Source organism: Bactrocera neohumeralis, chromosome 2 (genome assembly GCF_024586455.1).
Source record: "Bactrocera neohumeralis isolate Rockhampton chromosome 2, APGP_CSIRO_Bneo_wtdbg2-racon-allhic-juicebox.fasta_v2, whole genome shotgun sequence".
In the NCBI taxonomy this organism is placed as follows: Eukaryota; Metazoa; Arthropoda; class Insecta; order Diptera; family Tephritidae; genus Bactrocera; species Bactrocera neohumeralis.
In genome coordinates, this window is record NC_065919.1 from 11,840,305 (window position 1) to 11,862,297 (window position 21,993).

Consider the following 21,993-nt stretch of genomic DNA (forward strand, 5'->3'; position numbering starts at 1 on the left):
AACCAAAGCGATAAGCCTTATAAGTATACATACTTACATAAGGAAAGAATTCTTCGACCACCCGCTGGCACTGAGTAAGTTCAACTGAATTTTTCATGTACATACATATGCGACTAGCAACTGATAACCAGCGACCGAAGATAATAGACTCGGCAAACATACTTGTATTTGTAATGTATTACTTTTTTTGCCAATCAAAAACCCGAAGGGAATTTCAGAAATTACGCAAAATTGCAGAACGTGCCGAGTTTCGGTTTAAGAAACACCAAAATCAATTAATCGCTACAAAGAAAAAGCTTTCAACAGCTGATGTAGAGGACACAATACTGAAGTATATAAGTATGTTTATATATATGTTTTTACATAAGCAGCAACTAAGTAACGGTAAGCGGTATTTTCGGTAAAGAATTCGCTGATGCTACCGAAATTCAATCGGTTTTAGCAGACAGGATCGCACACACTCTACATAATACTAAATGTGTCGCTGCGCTCCGATTCCACATTGCAATGATTGGATGGACGGGAGGAGCGATCGCGTACAATGCGCTTGGTTGCGTATGCATGCGGCCATGAGGGAGCGGATGAGCCAACGGTATCTGCTTTCGCATGAATGAAATATTAGGCAAAAACATGACGAAATCTGATACGAGAGCAAAACTTAAATACGCTGCTGGCTCACTCAGTGATTTGGGACAACGTTTAGCGGCGATCAGCAATGGCAGCAAACAAACATATGCACATATTTATACAATATATGTATGTAAATGTACATACATATACATATATAGAGTGTATAAGCGTAGCTTTTCGCTACAGAAGATAAACCAAAGCCCGTTTGCGCATCATATTCAATTTATTAAAGTCGCATACCAGAGCTGTGTGGTCACAGCACTTGTTAAATGACGAAACCGCCAAGCAAAAAACATAATAAAAAAGTTGACTGTTTTTCTTTTTTGATTTTTTTGAACTTTGCTATTAAAATGTGTATAGAATTTCATGTATGGTTTATAATTTCAGACAGTATGCTCGTCATTGCCTGTTGTCTAGTTATGCAGTTTCTCAATTTTAAGCGTAAAACAATAAGGATGCTTGCAAATTTTTGCGAAAAACAACAGAAACTACAAACTTTTTGGGAAAATTAGTGTGAAGCTGTAAACAACTGAATTTTTCTGGTTTAATATGGGTATATCAAGGAATTATATGAAGATCTACATTTTGACAATGTAATATGGTATACGAGCTCATTGAATAGTCTCCGGCCTACCAAAGAAAAACACATTTTTTTTGGCAAAATTAAATTTTTTATTCAACACAGTTCCTTTCAAGCGTGATACACTGATTATAGGGATCCTCAAAATTTTCGATACCATTTTTGTAGCATTCGAGCATTCCTTTGAGATCTGAGAACAGGAAATAGTTACACAATCCCGTTTGGGATTGTCCTAAAAGGTGTCGGTGTCTGTCGCAGTATTGGCGATTGCGTTACCTGCGCCGACCAGCGGTCGTAGTATCGAACTTTAAGCTCACGGATCGATTCGGTGCAGCGCCACGTCGGTTGACTCAGGACCGTTACGAGGACATTGCTCCGTCCGGCGGCCAATAGAGTTACCTATTCCAGTCGCTTGGCTGGAGTTGTGGTCTGTACCCTTGCGATATCGCTTTAATCGTCCGCTTGGGTGGCCGCTGCTATTCAGCTACGTACAGACAAACGTCTCCGAATTTGGGCGCTCTAGCTGGGCTCTACGCTACCGGGAGGGTTGGTAGGTCGCGGATAGCCAAACGGCTTGTAGTGGCAGGTTATTTGCGAAATAAGTGAAAACGAATAAGCAATCCCCGACGATGAGCAGCAGGAGTGGAGGATGCGATACAAAAGCTAGCAGATCCGTTGAAGCTCCTGTGACTGTGGCGAAACGACACTGCCTCATAGAAATATGTGTTCCCCTCACCATGTTTGGGCACGATGAACTATAAAAAATAAAATCCAACCGCGACGAATCCATAATGCGCGGCTTCCTGGTCAGCGTCTGTTCAACATGTTAAGAATTTGCCGGTACACAGCGCGGAGCACTGCGAGTTATTGGATAACTTGACAGCGATGTCTCCGCTGGTAAGATGGAAAGGGTAATGTGAATTAACTGTGCCGAGCTGTCAGCCGCGTGGTATATCAATAAAGCAGCCACTTCGGTCCCTGGTCAGGGGGTGATCTCATGTTGCAAGACCGATTAAAAACTATTTGGACAACAGCGGCTGGCAAGTTTTGCCTCACACGCCAGACCTGCCTTTTCGACTAGACTTTGCTGCTTCTCACCACCACCATTTGTTGCGTTCGAAGCAGAACGGGCTCACTGGAATACGCTTCACAACAGAACTTGGTATCACAATTGGTTTGATGTCAACTTGACTGCCAAGTCAGCGCAATTCTTTTGGTTTGAAATACACAAATTGCCAGAATGAGCAGAGTTACAGATGGGCAATACTCTTTGCATAATATTACTGTACATGTTTTTCTTAAATAAACGTTAAAAAAACGCACGAATATAGTTATAGGCAGTCACGTGTTCAGAAATTGCTTTATAAGATGATCTTCAGTTTTTTTTATAACTTCAATAATTTATACTTAATCATATAAGTATGTATAAAAAAGCTATCTAGAGTCAACACAGACAAATGTTAGAAATGTAGGGTGCATGGGCAAATACCGGCCAATCGTAATAAGAGCGTTTACTTGCATGTATACAGTAACAAATATTCAAGACACATAAATAAAAATCTTTATAAATATAACTACATATATACACATGTTTGTATTAGGGTATAAAATGGCAGCTGAAGACTGACTGGCGAAAGAAAATGCAAAGCGTTCTTCAAGAATAAAAAAATAACGTCGAAACACGCAGCCAAAGTGCAGATCCAAAGCAACGCTCTGCACTTACATACAAACACATAGTGCATGGTAATGCAACACAGCCTTAAAAAGCCGTTAATAAGCTAAATAATACAAATCGCCATAGTTCCGTAGGGTGCATAATCAATTAAATCATTTTATTAAAGCATAAAAACAGCATAGTGTTTGTAGGGGATAAAAAGAATCAAAAACAAGTAATTATATTTTTGAACAAACAACAGGAGAAATCGCAATCGCAAACGCTGAACGTTGAACTTGATTGGTGTAAACCTTCACACACATACATACATACGAGTACGTAACCAAACATGAATATTCTCGCATGCAGCGTACATTTTATGCGATTAAACCGTTTCAAGTAATTGAAGTGCAACGGAGTTAACAGTAAAAACGAGCTAACGAATATGCGGTAAGTGCTTTTCGTAAATGTGCAATAAAAAATTGAGTTCGTACCAAAGTAGAAGTGCACATATTCGCCGATAGATAAAGTTTGGTAATTATAACTTTGGTGGTTTGGAAATCGCTGAGGTCAATTAAAAGGTAAAAAAGCAAATTATTGCTTAACTGAAGTGATAACCGGTGAAATTATTCACTTATGAGTTTCGGCAACTTTTGCTGTATTTTTGTTGCAAATATGAAACACGCAAGTGCTTTGATTGGTTGACAATTTTTTTTAGCTATTAACATTATTAAATTAACTCATTTCACGAATTTTAAATTTTCAGTAGTTTTAGTTAGTTTTGGATAGTTTCAGCAAAAATGTTCCAAAAAAATTATAATTTTTATTTTTACTGTTTTTTATCAGATTCTAGTAGTTATACGCATAGTTGCTGATGCCAGAGGAAATAACAAATAGCAAAAAAGAAATTGATAGTAGAAAAAATGGTGTTTTCACAAAGTGGTTAGCAACATTTCAATCAAATTCAAATCCTATTTCTTCACATTGCGGTGAAAACCCTTTTATGTGGTGTGATCTGGAAACAAGGCAACAGCAACCAGTGTTGAGTATGTGCATTGAAGTTGATAAGGTATTTGGGTTTCGTTACAAATTTCTTTTGATAAAAAGTTGCACTAGTATTATAGATAAGAAATTTTAAATATATATACATACATACATATTTATGTATATGCACACATACACAAGTATATGCATTATATGTTGAAATATTTTGATATTTCTTATAGAAAAAACACAGAAACTTCAAATTTTATGGGAAATGTTTATCAAAATTCGAAGGAACTTTCTTTGGCATTTATTTTTTGAATATTATCTCTTTCAAATGTTGGACGCGGCTACGTCTCAGTTGGTCCATCCGTTGAGTTCAATTTTCGGTGACTCGTTCGACTGGTAACTGGCGAATGACACGCGTGATGTTTTGCTTCAAGGCCTGAATCGAAGCGGATTTGTCCGCAGAGACTTTATTCTTCACATATTCCTACAGGAAAAAGTCTAACGGTGTGATATCACATGATCTTGGTGGCCAATCGACAGGCTCAAAACGTGAAATTATCTACTAAGTGTTCTCTCTACAATTCCATTCTTTGATGCGATGTGTGGGTAGTGGCATCATCTTGTTGTAACCAAATGTCGCCGAGATTGCGAGCTTCATTTTATACCATGTTCAGACCGACACTTAATCACACAATTTCGGCTGTTGAATAGTTTATCCCACTAATTTTATAAATTTATCAAGATTTCGCCATACAAAAATGACAGTTCAAAACCACTACATCGAAGTGATTTGAAACTGATCCACTCTAAATCTCTCGGTGCGACTCTGATTTTGTCAGCATTGGAAATCTATTACATTATCATAGCTGTTTTAGACATTACAAACAGAAAAAAAATGTAAATAAACAAATTTTTTTAAAGCAATAAATGTAATTTCACCTTTCCATTATGTGGAAAATATTTAAAAGAAGTCGGCTTTTATTATAATATAATACAAAATACTATATGACAATGTTTTCTTTTAATAAATATTAAGCGATGTGAATTCTTGAATGGCAAAAACAGTTGTTTTATCATCTGTCCAACGGCAGTGAGAACGGGTTGATTAGTGAAGGGCTTAAATGTAATCAAATCCCTTCAAAATTTCGGTCTGAACATGGCATTAGGCATCACATAGTCGATTAACATGACGCGATAACGGTCGGCATCATTTTTAAAGAAATATGGACAGATGATTCCATCGGCCCAAAGACCACACTAAACCTTCGTTTTTTCTGGATGAAATGACAGCTCTTGAATCTCTTAAATGCGGCAATTTCGCTTATTTACATACCCCTTGAGCCAGAAATGGACCTTATCGCTGAACAAAATTTGGCTCGAAAAGGTCGAATCTTCTTGGAACTTTTCAAGCGCTTATAGAGCGAATCGATGTCGCTTGGAAAGGTCAAGCTTCGGCTTCAGTTCTTGCACAAGCTGTATTTTGTACGCTTTCAATTTAAAAATTCAACGTAAAATGCGCCAAGTCGTTCTACATACATATACTCGTATGTCAGTCAAAGTTGCCACGGTCTTCGTGTACACTCACAGCTACGGCTGCTATATTTTCTTCAATGCGTGCTGGACGTAGTCTAATCGGTCGAATATTATCCAATAATGAAGAGCTTGTCGTAACAAAAAATTTTGCTTACAAGCACTCTATTTAGATCGGTTAGTTTGTATGGCAGCTATATGCTATAGTGGTCCGATATTGATGTTTCCAAGAAATGAGCAAGTTTTGAGGGTAAAACGCACAATTTCAGATAGATATCTCAAAAACTGAGGGGCTGGTTCGCGTATACATAGACAGATGAGCATGGCTAAATCGACTCAGCTCGTTACGCTGATCGCTTATGTACATATTTACTTTGTGGGGCCACCGAAATTTCCTTCTAGCTGTTACAAACCTAGCAGCAAACTTAGGGTATATTAAGTTCAAGGTATAAATACATAATACTCGTACTATGCACAGAAGTCAGCTCACCATCTCACTGGCAATCACTAAAACAATTTCACTTTCTTTTTCATCAGTGCATATGTATTTTGCATATTTCTGCGCAAAAGCATTTGCTACGAGGCATTCTCGGTCTTTCCCTATTTTCGATTTATTTTTACTTTTTGATTATTTTGTGATTAGAATTGTAAAAACACGAATACAACGCAGAATATACAAATGTGTCAATAAATAGTTAAAATAAATTAATGAAAAAAAATATAATAATAAATAAGCCAAACAAAAATTTCAATTACAACATATACTCATGTACAATACACACATACATATAGACATAGTATAGTTGAGAGCGTGTGCTAGCTACAGCGAAAAAAGGCGCCAACAACAAACGCAGAGAGCAAAGTGGAGCGACGAGAAGCAAATACAAATACAACAAAAAATAAACAACAACCTTTAAATGGCTAGCTGAATCAGGTTGGATGAAAGTATAGCCCGGTTGGCGGGTATAAAAGCTGCTGATTACAACTAAAACAACAAACGCACACAACAATACACACGCACGTATGCACATACATACATATGTAAGTGGTGTACTATGAACACAGTAAATATGTACAACGTCTGATGAAAAACGTGTTTGCACGCTTCGGCGACGGCGAGTCAAGTGTTGCGGCTGATAAGTCACACACATAAATACTGACCAAGAGAGCCATCGAAATAAAATGTGAGAGTGATGATGATTTTGTCCGAGAGCGAGTTTTTTAGCCAAAAAATGCCGTCAAAAATTACATTGGAGAGCGCAAGAGTGGAGCATAAACAAATTGAGTAAAATGGAACATTGCCGTGAGCAAGAAAATACGCTGCTGAGAGCTGGGGAGCATCTTCAAACGGGGAGTAAGGTAAGGTAGTTTATTTATATTTGTAGCAACGTTGAAGCAGTGGCTGGGAAAAAATGCTGTTGGAGCGTGAGCGCGTTTATTAATTTAAGTGGCAATGAGTTCAAGTTGTACGTTGTAGGAGTACCGCGAGTAATAAAAAGCGATGCACGATGTGTATGTGGGGCTTGTTATTGGCAAACACTCCCACTCCCATCAACAGCTACACAGCTGATTTGCTTTTTCATTCAACACAAAAAATACAAGAACAATATGGAAGTTAGACAAAAAGAAGGTTAAAAAGTATTTGATATGCTATGTGTTTATACATACATACATATGTACATATGTAGATATGTATGTATATATATATATTATATACCTATGCGTAAAGCATGCGCAAGCTCTCTTCGAAGGCACGCAAGTATAAATAAAAAACTTTTGTAAGCCGGCTTCTGTTTTATAGTACATAGTTATGTAGTTGTTGTTTTTTGTCTGCTAATGTAAGTGTACATTTACTTATCTTTGTATGTACTGTAAATTAAGAATACATACATACATATGTACTATATAAAAAATATCTGCAAAAAATAAAGTGACAAAAACCACTTAAGCGTGGCAGCCATTTGTGGAAGATTTATAATTCTTCTATTTTTGGATGATTTCGAAACTATTTTAAAATTTTCTTATTTATTTCTTAGAAATATGTAGAATGGGTACATGCTTATTTTAATATTGTTTTTATATTTTTGCCCACAATTTATGGCAATTTGTGGTAAAAATTGGACCTAAAGTCATACTGCTCTGTTCGCAATTTTGTCAAAAATTCATTTTATCTTTATTTTTTTCAAATTCTATTATTAAACGCGACCTATACTCAACTACTAATCGATGAAATTTTATTTTTTGCTTTTAGATGCTTCCTTTGTCTTTGGAAATCTATAACAACCTAGTAAAAAATCAAATTAAACACTGTAAAAATTGTGTCAAGCCCAGCACAACAATTTAGAATAAAAATGTTTGCCAAAAAAGTGCGGAAGCGATGTTAATTATGCTCGTACAAAGTTGCTTTTTTGCTTCAGGGTCATATATACACACATATGTATATGTACATACACATTGTTGTGAGCAACTAAATTTTTATAAACACAATCGATATGTTGGTAAATCGACTAAATGTAACTGTTAAATACAAGTATGAGAAAAATATGCCTTTATCGGTCAAGTAGGCAACAAATTGATATATGCATAGATAGGCACAATGTATGTACATACGGACATATGTAAATCAATGTATACTAGGGTGGGTCAAAAAAAATCTACGGAACAAGATAATTTTTCAAGTAGCTAGAAGCGCGATTAGAATTTTTTTTATCTGATTATAAGAAAAATATAAAAAATTGTAAGGTGGAGCACATGCCCGTTACAATTAAGGGCTCATAATTGGAGAGATTTTCGTAGAGGTGTCTAAGAATCTATTTTTCAGAGTACCAAGGGAAAAAAATATTTATTTTTTAGCCACCCTAATGTATACATTATATATGTATGTATGTACACATGTTTTTATGGTTATATACATAACATATTTATGTATATGTATACTATATGTATGTATATAAATATATATATACATATATGTATGTACATACATAAGCAGAACAACAGCTTTAATTTGTGCATAGATTTTTTATCTGCACAATTGGAAACAATAATAACAAACATATAAAAAAAAATCAACATATATGTATATGTTTGTACATATATGTACATATGCTTACGAGTGTGAAGAAAAACCGCATGAACATGCACCCTGCAATAACGACTGCGTTTACGTGTTAATTATCGGCGAATTCATTACCCAACCCGAAATATCAATCACACGAAATAGCGTTTTGAATTGTGCTGCTTTTACTGCGTTATTTGATGGGTTTTTGTACACCTAGAGATATGCGGGTAGTACAAGTTAGCGAAAGCAAAATGAAATAATTTCGAAATAAACACTTATGTATGTACATATGTAAATGGAGTACTTCAGTATTCGTAAGAGTGAATGCAATATTAATCTACAATATAATTAAAACTTTTTTAATATAATTAAAATTAATTAATATAAAAAAATTAAATTAAAATTAATTTATATAAAAAAATTAAATTAAAATAATTAACATAATTAAAATGAATAAATTAATTAAATATTAAAAAAATAATTAAGTTAAAATAATTAATTTTAACTATGCATATTATACTAATTATTTTTATATTAATTTTATTAATTAATTAATTTTAATTGTTAATTATTTATTTAATTAATTATTTAATTAATTTTCTTTATATTAATTAAATAATTAATAATTAAAATAATTAAATAAACAATTAAAATTAATTAATTAAATATTAAAAAAAATAATTAAGTTAAAATAATTAATTTTAAATAACTAATATAATATAACAAATAATTGTGTACATAAAAATTATTTTAATTTAATTAATTTTAATTATATTAATTATTTTAATTTAATTATATTTTTATAAAATTTTAATTACATTAATTAATTTTAATTAATATAAAAATAATTAAATTATAATAATTATGTTATATTTAATTATTTTCGTAAATATGTACATATTGTGTTGCTAAACACTTACAATAAAAATGTTTGTTTATAAGTGCGCAAAATATAATGACATTTTTGCCTTGAAAACGCTTCAATTATTGAGACATTTATGGCACAAATGCATCTTTTTAATCGTTGAACAATAATAATTCTCTGTATTATAAGCAATATAGTACACTGGTTCAACTACCTTATATGTATATGTATATATTGATATTTATGCATACATATGTATGTATATACGTTATGCCAAAGACAATATGCTTACTAATTGTAGGTGAGCTGGCGTGAATGAGTGAGCAAATGCAAAAATACTACGGATACATGAAGAAGTCACAGCGAATATCAACCGCCCGTGTAGCAGCAAAATAAGATTATAAAAATACAAAAACAAAATGTACATGTACGCACATACATGTATATGTACAAAAGTTAAGAGATACCCCGTACAATGACAAAAGTGGAATAAATAACGAATAAAAAGTGTAAAGGAAAAAATTATGGGGCCAACAAGGGCGGCGTTGGTATTCACACTAACGTCACCCTGTGTTGTACTTACTGTGGTAATAAAATATTTATATACATATGTACGTACATCTACACGCTTATGTACATTTGTATATGCGAAAATCTTGCTACTTTTGTGCGGATTGAAGAACATACTTAATGTAAAAGTATACATATGTATATGTATGTATATACAAATACATATGTATATTTATGTGTATGCAGTTGTACAAATATGACATTTTAATTGGTTGTAAGGTGGTAAGTGCTAATGCGCTGTTAGTGTTAGCGCGGAACCGCAAAAGTGTTAATATTTCGGCAATTAAATTATTGTTGCTCAAGATCTTACTAAATAACATGACTTTATGGAAAAGCTGTTATGATGTATCGAAGCGGTGTTGTCAAAATGCCTTTGGCCGCACAAGACTTCAACTACACACTTACTCATGCATTTGAGGCCATTTTCCTTGCGCTAAATAAAATATTTATAAATATGCAATTGGAATACATAATATGTATGTATATAGTACTTATACATACTACATATATACCTGTTAGTGAATCGAATTACTTTTAAGTGTTTATAGTTACTTAGAATACACTAACTTGTGCATGAGAATGTGCTAACATAAGACGTTATCAAAGCAGTGGTCAGCAACTTTGGTTTGGGAAAATGGCGTTTTTTCATATTTTTTTTGTCCTTCATTGGGGCATTGCGAGCTGTTTAAGGTGTAAAAACCAGTTCATGAAATGTTGCTTAAAGATTTAGACATACATACAATATTATATTTCCATACAAAGGAAATTATTACTTTATTTTCTAATTCAAAAATAATTCTGGACTGTCATGCTCCTTTCTTAAACTGTTATATCCACTTGCGAATTTAAAAAAAAAAAAAAAACAATTTTGATTTGCTTATACTACCATGAGCAAAAAATAGTAAGACTTTGTTTATAATTTTAAAATTCTTAGTTTATTCTACAAAATCTTTGTCCCCTCAAAGTAATCCCTAATGTCTCCAATACACGTTTTTTCCAATCATCGAAATAGTTGTTGAAGCCAATTTCCGGAATAGTCTTCAATGCGCGTAGCGATTCATGTTTAATGTCTTCAATTGACTAAAACGATTTCTCCGAAGCCTGAGTCGTTTGAGTTTGCTGAAAACCAGAAGGCACACGGAGCTAAATCAGGCGAATACGTTGGTTGCGGCACGATATTGGTTGAAAATTTGCCGAAAAACTCACAAAGAATCAATGCCGTATGCAGGTGCATAATCCTGGTACAAAAACCAAGAGCTGTCGGCCCATATTTCCGATCTCTTCGGTAATTCGAACAACAATGGATCGGTTTCGCACCACGTTTACTCTAGTGGTTGATGCACAACCTCAAAGACGTTATAGAGCAACAGAGTATCGATGAAAACCCGAATAAGTCTATTCGCCACAATTGGAGCTGTGCCCATCCACTTAATATAAGGTTTTAGGGAAGAATCTCGGTTTGCGGTTATACAAAATTCAACTCGCGCAAAAATTGAAGCCAAAAGACCATCGAACGCATCGCAAAATGATAGGGCCACCAATTCCGATTTTTACAAGAAAATTTATTTCAGCGACGATCCTCAAAACGTCACTACTTGGTGTGCTCTATGAGCAGAGGGATTCATTGGTCCATAATTCTTCAAAAATTAAGACGGCCATAATATTACAAAAAATGGGAAATACTATAGAATCATGAATAATGACTTCTTCGTGCCTAAATTGAAGGATGTTGAAATGGACGACTTTTAACTTGGTCCTAAAATGGGCTCCTCGGCTGGAATGTACTCGAGCCAATTGCGGCGGCAACTTGCTCGAAATCACTTTTTAAACATAATGATTAACGTGAACAAATAAAAGGAAGAAATCTTTATTAGTTCTCGTACAAAAAAAAAAATTAAAATATAATGCCATACTGGGATTCTCAGGAATTTTGCTATTCAGCGCTTTATGCAGTATTCTTTTACACCTGGAATATCAGAAACATCTGCTAGTCTAGAGCATGTAGTTTCACGCCAAAGGATTAATACTAGGAAATGTTCCAACTAACGCCATTTGGACAAATAAAAATTTAATTCCTCAGAACTAAAGTTAGTTTAAGTTAGTGCCGTTAATCGTGAGAACAATGCTGACTTGGCGCGATTTGTCGGCAGAAGCGCGCGTACATGCACTCATTAGTAGAGTACATGAAGATGAAAAACTAAGAATTTAATAGAAATAAAAAATGAGTTACTCGACTGTCAGGCGCACGGAAAAGTGGGGCACATAGAGACGCTTGAGTGAGTAGAGTAGCGCTACAATGAACTTTTTTCGCGAGGCTAAACCGCTTCCCGGCAATTATTTTTAGTGTATGTGGGTTTTCAAGCATGCATATAAACACATACATATGTATATATACATATATATGTATGTATGTATATATACGGTTAAGAGTATGTGTTATGCCATGCATGGCAGTAACATTAATGCGTTAGAAAAATTAGCAAACAACGGCGAAGTGGCGAAGAAATTGGCGTCAATACTTGAATAAGTATGCCGCATATTAGTGTGGGTATATGTACATATATATTTACATTTATGTACAGGTATAAATATATTTGCACATATAAATATACATATGTACGTATGTATGTACTTAGGTAAGTAGAGAGGTGAGTTATTTTATTGGTGTTGTTGCCATATATGAGGTATTTTTTTTGAATTGTGCTTAGGTTCAAAAGTAGGTAGCAATGAGTGGTACAACAATAAATTCAAAAAAGCAAAAGGCAATAGCAACAACAACAGCTACCCGGTATAGCTGCCCGCCACATTTCAACTTTATGGAACGTATTTAATAAATATAAAATTGAATGTAGAATTATGTAGCGTGAAACATATGAGCATTTGTGTGACTTGCAAATTACACTAATAACAATTGCTAACGCAAACAAACAAACGAAAAAAACCAACCAAATTTGCATGTGAAAAAAAATATTAAGAAAAGTAACCTACTTAGAAACACCGATTCCGCGCAGAGTTTTGACTTTCGTATGGCAACCGTTTGATTGTTTTTGCAATTTTTTAATGTTTATAACAGCAAACCAAAATAAATTTTTGAAACAATGCTGTTGAGTAGCACTTTTAGGTGGATTGACTGCGTGTATATGTATTGAAAAAAAAGAAAGAAAAAACACCTTATATACATATGTGTGTATATTATGTAGGCATTTCGCTATTTTGAGCTGATTGTCAATGCCATCAGCAGCACGGTTTTTTAGTGCGCAGCAGTAATAGTGAAATGCCAAGCACGACGCGTTCACCTTTTTTTTTAGCATTACTCTAATAAATGTGGAACAGCCAACAGCAGCTGATAAAATATTTTTTTATATGATTGCGAGTTGCTCTTATTTAATATATATGTATGTATGTACATATGTGTATGTATATGCATGTACGGTTGTGTTCATGAAAATAGTAGTGCAACAGCTGCTTATTTTTAGGGGGTTATATACAGTTACAATTTTCAAAAAATTTACATTTTTTATTTTATTTTCTTAAGGTACATGTATTCGAGAATACATACAGAAAATTTCATATCGTTCTGGTGAATATTTTCGAAATTATACGCAAATTTGAAAAGGCGTTTCAGAGAGCTTGGAAGTACAAAACCAAACTTTAAACGCGTTTTTCTCAAAATGGTGTGATTATCTTGGAAGTGAAGACATTTCAAGTTAAAAAAAAAAAAAAAAAATTCCGTTACATTTGCTTCCACCGCCTTTGCTATGATCAATTTTTATAGTAAAAAAAAGCTGTTCATTAAAATAGCAGTACTTGTCGTTGGGTGTCGATAAATGAAAAAATATTAGATAGTTGTGCTAAATAAAAGTATTAAAGTGATTTACAAACTTAATGATGATTTTTTTTGAAAACCCAGTGCGCTTTCATTTTTAGTGAGTAGAGGAAGCAATTTTGTCCTATTGAGAAGATATAATTGAAAAAAAGCTGAGGAAACCAGGCAGAACCTACAGGGAATCAAAGCTAAGTTGGTATACAGCTCTACAATGATATGCAATGCAACCAAATACAATGATAAAGCAAAACGTTATGGGGGAAAACGTACACAAATCAATATTCTAGGACAGACATATTACATGATATTTAAAATCAAGTACTAACCATTTTCAAGAATTATAGAAATAAATTTAAAATTGTCGCTTACTACTCTTACAAGTCGTAGGAGCCTATTTGAAAACAATTTGAATATAAGAAGTTCGGCGAAAGTAACTGTTTTGACGAAGAAACATGTGGCTGCCAGAACAAAGTGCGCAAAAGAATTCAATTGCCCATCTATAAAAAGGCGGAATGTAATGTGGACCAATGAAATTAAAATTGCGATTTTTTGAAGGAACAGGGTCCAGAAATCCACTACCAAACACATAAAATCATCCCAGGTACACTACTAAAATTTTTAAACATATCGATCAGAGCATTATGGTATGGGCTTGCTTTTCGTGGTATATATTTATATTTAATATATAGCATCTTGAACCGAACAGCGTATGTAAACCTGTTGAAGGTTGTTATGTTAACATTTGCCAGCTGGGAAATGTGTATAGAACGGACGTTTGAACAGAAGAATGACCCAAAACATATGATCAAACTAGCTAAGCAGTGGTTTGCATCAGAAAGGAGCGATGTAATGTTCTGGCCAGTACAGGCACTGGACTTAAAATATAGAAATACTTATTTATTTCCTTTTCATTTTCATTGGGTTGATTCGCCCTCTCAATTTTGCTCGCCTTCAAACGAATGTTCTTTGGCTATCCAGAGGATATTTGGTCTAAGACCGGAAGTCGTGAAATGAGTTTACACATTTACAATTCTCAATGCTATGTTTTCGAATCGTTATAACTTATAACTTTATGAGACTTGTGAAAACCCTATATGTGACCTGGTCTACGAAAAGGGAGCTAACGTGCGAAAACTAGTTTTCTGGGAAAAGCTGTTAAAAATAATCGTCAGTTTCTCGTTATCTCATTAATTGTTCTCCTTTTCTTTGACACCTAAGCCCCCTTTTCGTAGACCAGGTCACATATATAAAATTTTAATTTTTAACCAAATTTTTTTCCGTTTTTCCTTCAACAAAATGGGCACTACTATTTTCGTGATTTTTAAGTTGATTTTATAGTTAGCAGCCAGCGGCACTACTATTTCCATGCGCACAGCTGTATATGATAAATGTGTATGTATGTATATTGCTATGCATACAAAGCAGTATGTAACTGTTTGAGCAATAAACATAAAATATAAGTATGGACATATATATTAAGGTAGCACATTATTTAAAGTAGAGGCAAATACTTATGAACTTGTAAAATGCACAACCAATATTCTTGCGTAGCCAAAAACTTTTTTTGTTTTATAACTCAATGTTAATGCAGAATTTAGCTTTCACTTTGACGCTAATTCGCAAAGATTTTTACACACACTTTCACGCATTAAAACTGCAATACTTAATATACACATATTAATCACGAAAAACAAAAAAATTGTAAAAGGATTTTGAATATGCCATAAAATCACCGGTTAATCAGCTATGTAAAAGTGCAAAACTGGATTCTTACACACGTGTATGTATGTGTACGTGTATATTTAATATGCATATGGTTCCATGATTATTTTTAACTTCTTTCACAATAAATTTACTTTTAACAAACGAGTTTTACCTTTCTATTCAATGTAGAAGCACACTAATTCCATTATAATAAGGTTCCACTTTTTTGGCATACTTAATTTTTTTGTTGCTAATATTTAACATTCGCTATTTGACTTTGCTTCACTTTCCTAAACCGAACTGCACAAGCACACACACTCTCGTACGTATTGAATCTTGTTTTCGCATTTCGCATATTCTTCGTAATTTATATTTCTTCGACAAATTCCACATTTTTTTCCACTTCACTTTATTGCACGCGTTGTTAGCCACTCTATCACATACACTCGGTTCGCATGCTGCTCGCTTGCGAAAGCACTTTTTATAATAATTTTTTTTTTTTTTGCAAATCAAATATGGAATAAATATTCGTTATCGCTTTTTATTAGCGAAGTTTAGATTATAGTTTACATACGTTGTGATTCATTGTTGGTATTCAAAAGATTATTAAATTAAATTGTTTAAGGCGCTAATGTACACTTTTTATTACAATATAACATATATCAGAGCGTCAAACCCCTTCTGCGCCTTAAAGTATGCTTAGTTTAACAAATAAAATAGATATTTGGTGCTCACAGGAATATATAATAATAATGAGTATATGCATACCTTCAAACCGGCTTTTATTACTTATTTTTTGTTATAGCTACATTTGTTGGGCATTGAAACGAAATTATTAATTTGAACAACAGCGTTTCGGATAAAAATTTTTAAGTCAAACAAAAAAAAAAAGTTTAGAAATGAATGCAAAATAAAATTTTAAGTTTCAGTAACTTCAAAAGTGAGTTAATAAATTTTATAAAGCAATTTTAAACCTATGTATAACACGATGAGTTGTATGGAGAAGAATCTGACTTTGATTGGAATCTCCAATTGGCGCCACATTGCGAAAATAAGAAACGCGCCAGTCTGTTGTTAACTCGGCTAGAACCGTGTAAGCGAAGTCTACGTCAATAAAGAAGAAGAAAATATCAGCATACAGTAGGTAAGGTTCGATGGCTAATACTGAGTTCGTACTTGGACTACTAAAACCAGTGCTTTGTGCAGTCATAAAAATATAAATCCTGTAATTCGAACTTATAAGTCAGCAAAACGTCTTGTGGTCGATAAAAATTTTAAATTTGCCAGGTCTTAAATTTTTATTTCCACCAGCTCTGTGGGGTAACTGAAAGTGTGAGCTCCCAAGTATTTGAGTCTTAATCACTCAAACGCGGTACATTCAAGTAGGAAGAAGTGTTGATATGTTTCCACCACCACTTCTTTGATACAGCAGCGGCAGCTGGAGTTCGGTAAGATACGGCATGGACGCCGATGGGACAATAGCCTATTAGAGCCCCAACAGGTAAGAAGAGGCTAGCCTTACTGAGGTAAAAGAGCTCATTTAATCTCTTGCGATCAGTCTCGGACTAAAAGGATCTTGCTTTTGATCATCGCGTCGATTGTAGCCCAGCGCTGTCAAATTACCGCGAAGCTTAGCTGTCCCTTATTAGATCAGCATATAATGTATTAGTATAAGTTCGCTGTGTGATCACACAGTTAACAACATGTATTTTAATACTTTAACTCAGATTAATAAAAATATTTAAACAACACTTTGAACAAACTCAAATAAGCATGTTAAACTTTGAAGGAAATGCTGATTAGGTCATACTTAATGTTATTTTTTATTAACGCCTTAAATTTGTTAGACGCTATGTAACAGTAGAATTCATTATTGCTGTAAAGCAAGGCTCGTTCATGCAAATAACAAAGTTGTGAGCGCCATGCTGCTAATATTTTTGCACGCCTTTTAAATTTTCGTTAGTCAGCTGGTTTTTTATCTGCACTTTCTGCACGAAACCAATTAGAAATCATTTAAAACACTTTCACACAACGGCACATAAACATGTAGCTTACACCATTCGCCGAGTTTTCGATATTACCGAGTAATGCGCGAGTGTGACGTCAGCATCGTAGACATGTTTGTACGGCGCTACTAATATGCATAAATACGAAAAGACAATGGCCGCCGCAAGAAATATTCACTGAGCACCGAACACCGTTTTTTTTTTTTTTTTGAAGAAAAACTTTCATCCACTCATTGACACCACTTTAATAGCTGCTTACCTTTTTACGTTCTACGGCACTGTGTGCATTTTTCGCTGCTGCTGTTGCCGCTTGTAGCACTTGACTATTTGCTGCGATGGCGTTTTTGACGTTTCCAACACTATGTGCGTGTATGAGTGTGCATTTATGCGTGTGTGTTTGTGTGCAATATCCGCATAAGACTGCTGAGTTGTAAGATAGTTAACAGTATTCTTGCCCGTCTGCTCGTCTGTTGCTCATTAGTAGAGGAAGGTGGCACCCATTTTTCACTTTTTGCCAGCGTGGTGGAAATACGATTTTATACATATACATATGCACGTATGTACTTATAAACAAATTATATTTGGTAAGCCCCACGGCGGCATAGAAAGTAGAATGGCAGTAGATAGAATATAAAGATTTTGTACACTAATTTTGCAATTCTACTGCGCGTTTCGCGGCCACCAAAAATATTGAGTCACTTTATTTTACTTTCGCGTAGCTGAAGATGTGCAAAAGCGCGACGAGCGTTGCCACATCGACAATTTGTTGGCGCATTTTCTTAAAATCAATGTAAAATATTTGCTATTTATTTTACGTATACACACGACAACGTTTGCGGCGTGGCGGCTATTTCCGCCCTCAACAATGTGAAGACAACGAGTTACAACAACGGCGCCGCCGACGAAACGGATGAAAACCAAGCCCACAAACACGCGCACAAATATGTAGTAATGTAATGTAAAAGAAAAATGAACGGAATTAATATACGATGTAACGACGATAACACAAGTATTAGAGTATATCACAGTTTAATGCCGGACGCTTTCAAGTTCTAAGCGCGACAGGCAGTAGATGATGGTTAACTAAGGAGGCAACGGCCACATTAGTGCGGGGTGGTACGCGTGATTTGGTATGGCTACTCAGCCAGTCGGCCGCTTTAACCGATTAGCGTCGAAAAACCGATTGGCGCCTTGCGTTTTCTTATTTTTTTTGTTGCTGCTGCTGCTGCTGCTGCCACCCTGCACAATTCAACCGATAATGGCGGCTTCAAAGTACACAATTGGCCAATATTGCGAATTCAACGTCGCGCTTGCTAAATTTGGTGCGCTTTGCTTGCTTGCTGCTAGCTCTCTATACAAATTCACGAAATTGCAAAATGCAAAAACAGCAACACGGAATTCGATTTGTTCCCCGATGACAAGGCCGCTAAAGATATGTATGTATGTGCTGCTGAATAATTATTTTATTTTTATGAATTTGCCATTTGCGCTTTGATTCTCATATTTTGTACGTTATACGCGCTGTATGCGTGCCTGTATGTGTGCGCAACTGTGTATGTTGAGTATGTATGAATGTAGACAGACAGGTACCCCGTGTGTGGATTTGCTACTATGAATTGCTGTTGGCTGACAATTGAATACTGTATTCAACAGTGCGGCTGAGTTGCGGCGAACGAGTGACTTCGCTTCGCAGTTCCGGCGATTTCAAAACAACAAAACGTTGGTAGACGACTAATAGAAGAAGACAGCAGCCGACCGCGGCGACCTCCAGTAACAAACGAGCCGCATTCTTTGTTAGGGTAAGGCGTGGGTGACCACAGTATCTGGTTATTGGTCCACTATTTCTTACCATATAACTACCAAGTTGCGAATTTAGTTTTCGAAATAGTATTAAACATAGTCGTTTTCCAAGTATTTACATACATACGTGTATATACCAGTTGAGAGATTCCCTTTTAGACTCGTTTTATTTGATACTTTCTTGGTATTTATTTATACGTTTCGTTTACTTTGTCGTTTGCTTTCATTTTGTACAAATTTAATATTCAGTGAGACATTTCTCGAATATTTCAAGTAGTGTGTAGCGATGTTTGGGGTTTCGTTTATTCTTTGAAGTACTATTCATACAAAACCGCCTGACCAGATAACAAAAACAGTATATGTACATATGTTCAAATACATAAAAGCCGAACAACCAACAGCGCGTCTCGAAATAAAAAAAAAAGAGCAATGACGACGGATGTCTACTACGGTACGGGCACGAGAACGACACCGACGCCAGACAACACGACCAACAATCAAAGCGACATGCGAAGCACTGAAATAGTCTAGTTGCGCGCCTGAGTAACAGAGTACTATACACTCAGCGGAGATTCCTCGCGGAAATGGACTGCCGCATGTACCGGCGACTCTCTGACGCGCGCTCATAAATGCATTAATGAATGAGTGCTCTTTATACAGCAGCAGCAGCAGCAGCAATGGTGCTACGCTTGGCATCTGACTCCAGCTGGATGGCTCCCTCGTGTTTAGCACATACATTTGCACATATGAACATGCGTCTGTTTATGTTGTTTGTTTGTTGTATGCAAAGATTATGCGTTTGGTAAGCTTTACGTATGTATGTATATATTCTCTTGATTTGTGGCGCTCTCGGCTGGCTTCGTAAACAGCTGGCGCACGTCGTAAGGTGGCGGCGAAAATCGCCGATATACAAGTCACTAGTAAGCACTCACCAGTTCGCTCGCTGCACAGTGATACCATAAGTGCACGAAATAATGGATTTCACTTAAACTGCGGCAATTATTTATACATAAAATTAAAAGTATTAATTTTATAAGCAAGTATTTGTTTTAAAATCGATACAATTAAAGCGGTGTTACTTTGTGCTTTCCTGTTTACGTTGTCAATCTTGCTGACGCGCGCTTGGCACTTCAACACACTGTGCTCAGGCAGCAAACATTTCGGTTAGCGTTAGCACTTTAGCGATACCATCAATCTATAACCGCTATATTTGCTGAGTTATACTTATTTTCAAAATGTTTGAAGAGAAGCCAAAAAATATTGTAGATATTATAATATTTCAAACGATATGCAATTTAACTAATAATAAGAAGAGAGCAAAAACGCTGCTGCGCTGCTACTTGCTGCGAAGCACTTGCAGCCAACCACTTCATATTGGCGGCTGAAATCGTGTTCCGCCCTAAAATACTCGTAGCAGTGAAAAAGACAAGCTAAAGAAAACGCACGAACAACACTCAAATGCGCAATATGGCGACGTCAAATGTTAATAAATCAGCTAAGCAACTAAATAGTAATAAAAACAAATGCTGTTACGATTACCTGCAGCACACTTTATCAAGCGGGCTGAGCCAGCCAGCTACTCTTTCACCTTATTAAAAGGCACTTCAAAATTTTAAATGTTTTCCGAAATAGTTAAGACCAGTGAACCCGGCCGGTGAGCCAGTAAATTCGGTACTAAACGTATGCGTCACTGCAAAAATTTTTGTGAGTCCCGAAAGCAGGCGAAACACTTAACTTAGCTGGCAGAGCAGAATTGTGTAGAGAGCAACACAACAGAGTTGGAGGGCATATCAAAAGCTGTTTGCGACTTTTTATCTCCACTGTCAACAGCTTCATACGTGCGATTTGACATTTACCGAGCGATCGTAGCTCAATTCGTTACTAAACCGCACAACAAGAATTGACAGAAAATTCTTTAGAAATGTTTGAAGTGTATAGTTATATTAAATTTTCTGTGAGCGAAACTGTTGGAAAATTAATTCGATAATTGTTTGCAAAAGGGCGGCTAATAAAGCAATAGTTTACAACAGTGGAAACGAGCTACACAAGGTAAAACAATTAATAGTAAAATGGCATAACGAAGTACACAAAAGAGGAAATAAAAATAATTATACTAGTGTTGGAGCAATGCGCGTGTCCCCCCCAAACCAGCTACTCTTTTGCGAGCGTTGAATGAGTACAGCAGTGCGAGCGAAAACACTGAGTAACGGTAAGGAATATGAGCGCTAATCGCTTTTAAATGCGCTCTCGCACAAAGGCGCACAGAAAGTCTGCGTGAACACCCTGTCGCGTTCGAATATGCATAGTATTGCATATAGTTTTCCAGCATGCTTGCCGCTCTGAGCAATGGTAAGAGAGCGGCAATTAAACTCGTTTGCCGAGTGTTCGCATTTTTTATGGATGCTAGATAACTGGCGGAGATTGGGCCGGCAAATATCAGTACACAACTGTGTGTATGTGTGTGTGCCGCCGGTATTATATGTGTGTTCGTGCGCCGGCTACCAATACATAGCAATCAGCACACACACACACATGCATATAGTTACACTGTGTGCCAGTGAAGTTGAGGCGAAAACAAAACCTAAACGGAAGTGACGTCGCTGATTGCTGCGCTGGTATGTAGAAGCTGTTGTTGTTGTTTTTCTGCTATCTCAGTATTTTCATTCATTTTTCTTTACAGGCCCCCCCTTCTGTTGGAGTAAGCTGAGTTATTGTTGCTGCTATTGCAGTCAGCCGACGTAACACTTCGCAAAAATGTAAACAAACAACTTGAC

The 21,993-nt window shown here is 35.5% G+C and overlaps 1 protein-coding gene across 5 annotated transcripts in view; it reads right to left on the reverse strand.

Moving 5' to 3' along the window:
* The window catches only part of LOC126754739 (transcription factor E2f1), an 88,281-nt gene that overhangs the window by 17,101 nt on the left and 49,187 nt on the right, over window positions 1–21,993 (reverse strand). Inside the window, exon 1 of one of the 5 annotated variants that reach the window (XM_050466852.1) lies at window positions 20,759–20,841. The exons of 3 other annotated variants lie outside the window; for them this stretch is intronic. The gene's annotated coding sequence lies outside the window, so the exon portion shown is untranslated. Of the gene's footprint in view, window positions 1–17,678; window positions 19,735–20,758; window positions 20,842–21,993 lie in introns of those variants that run through there. One more of the 5 variants, XM_050466816.1, reaches the window with a different exon arrangement.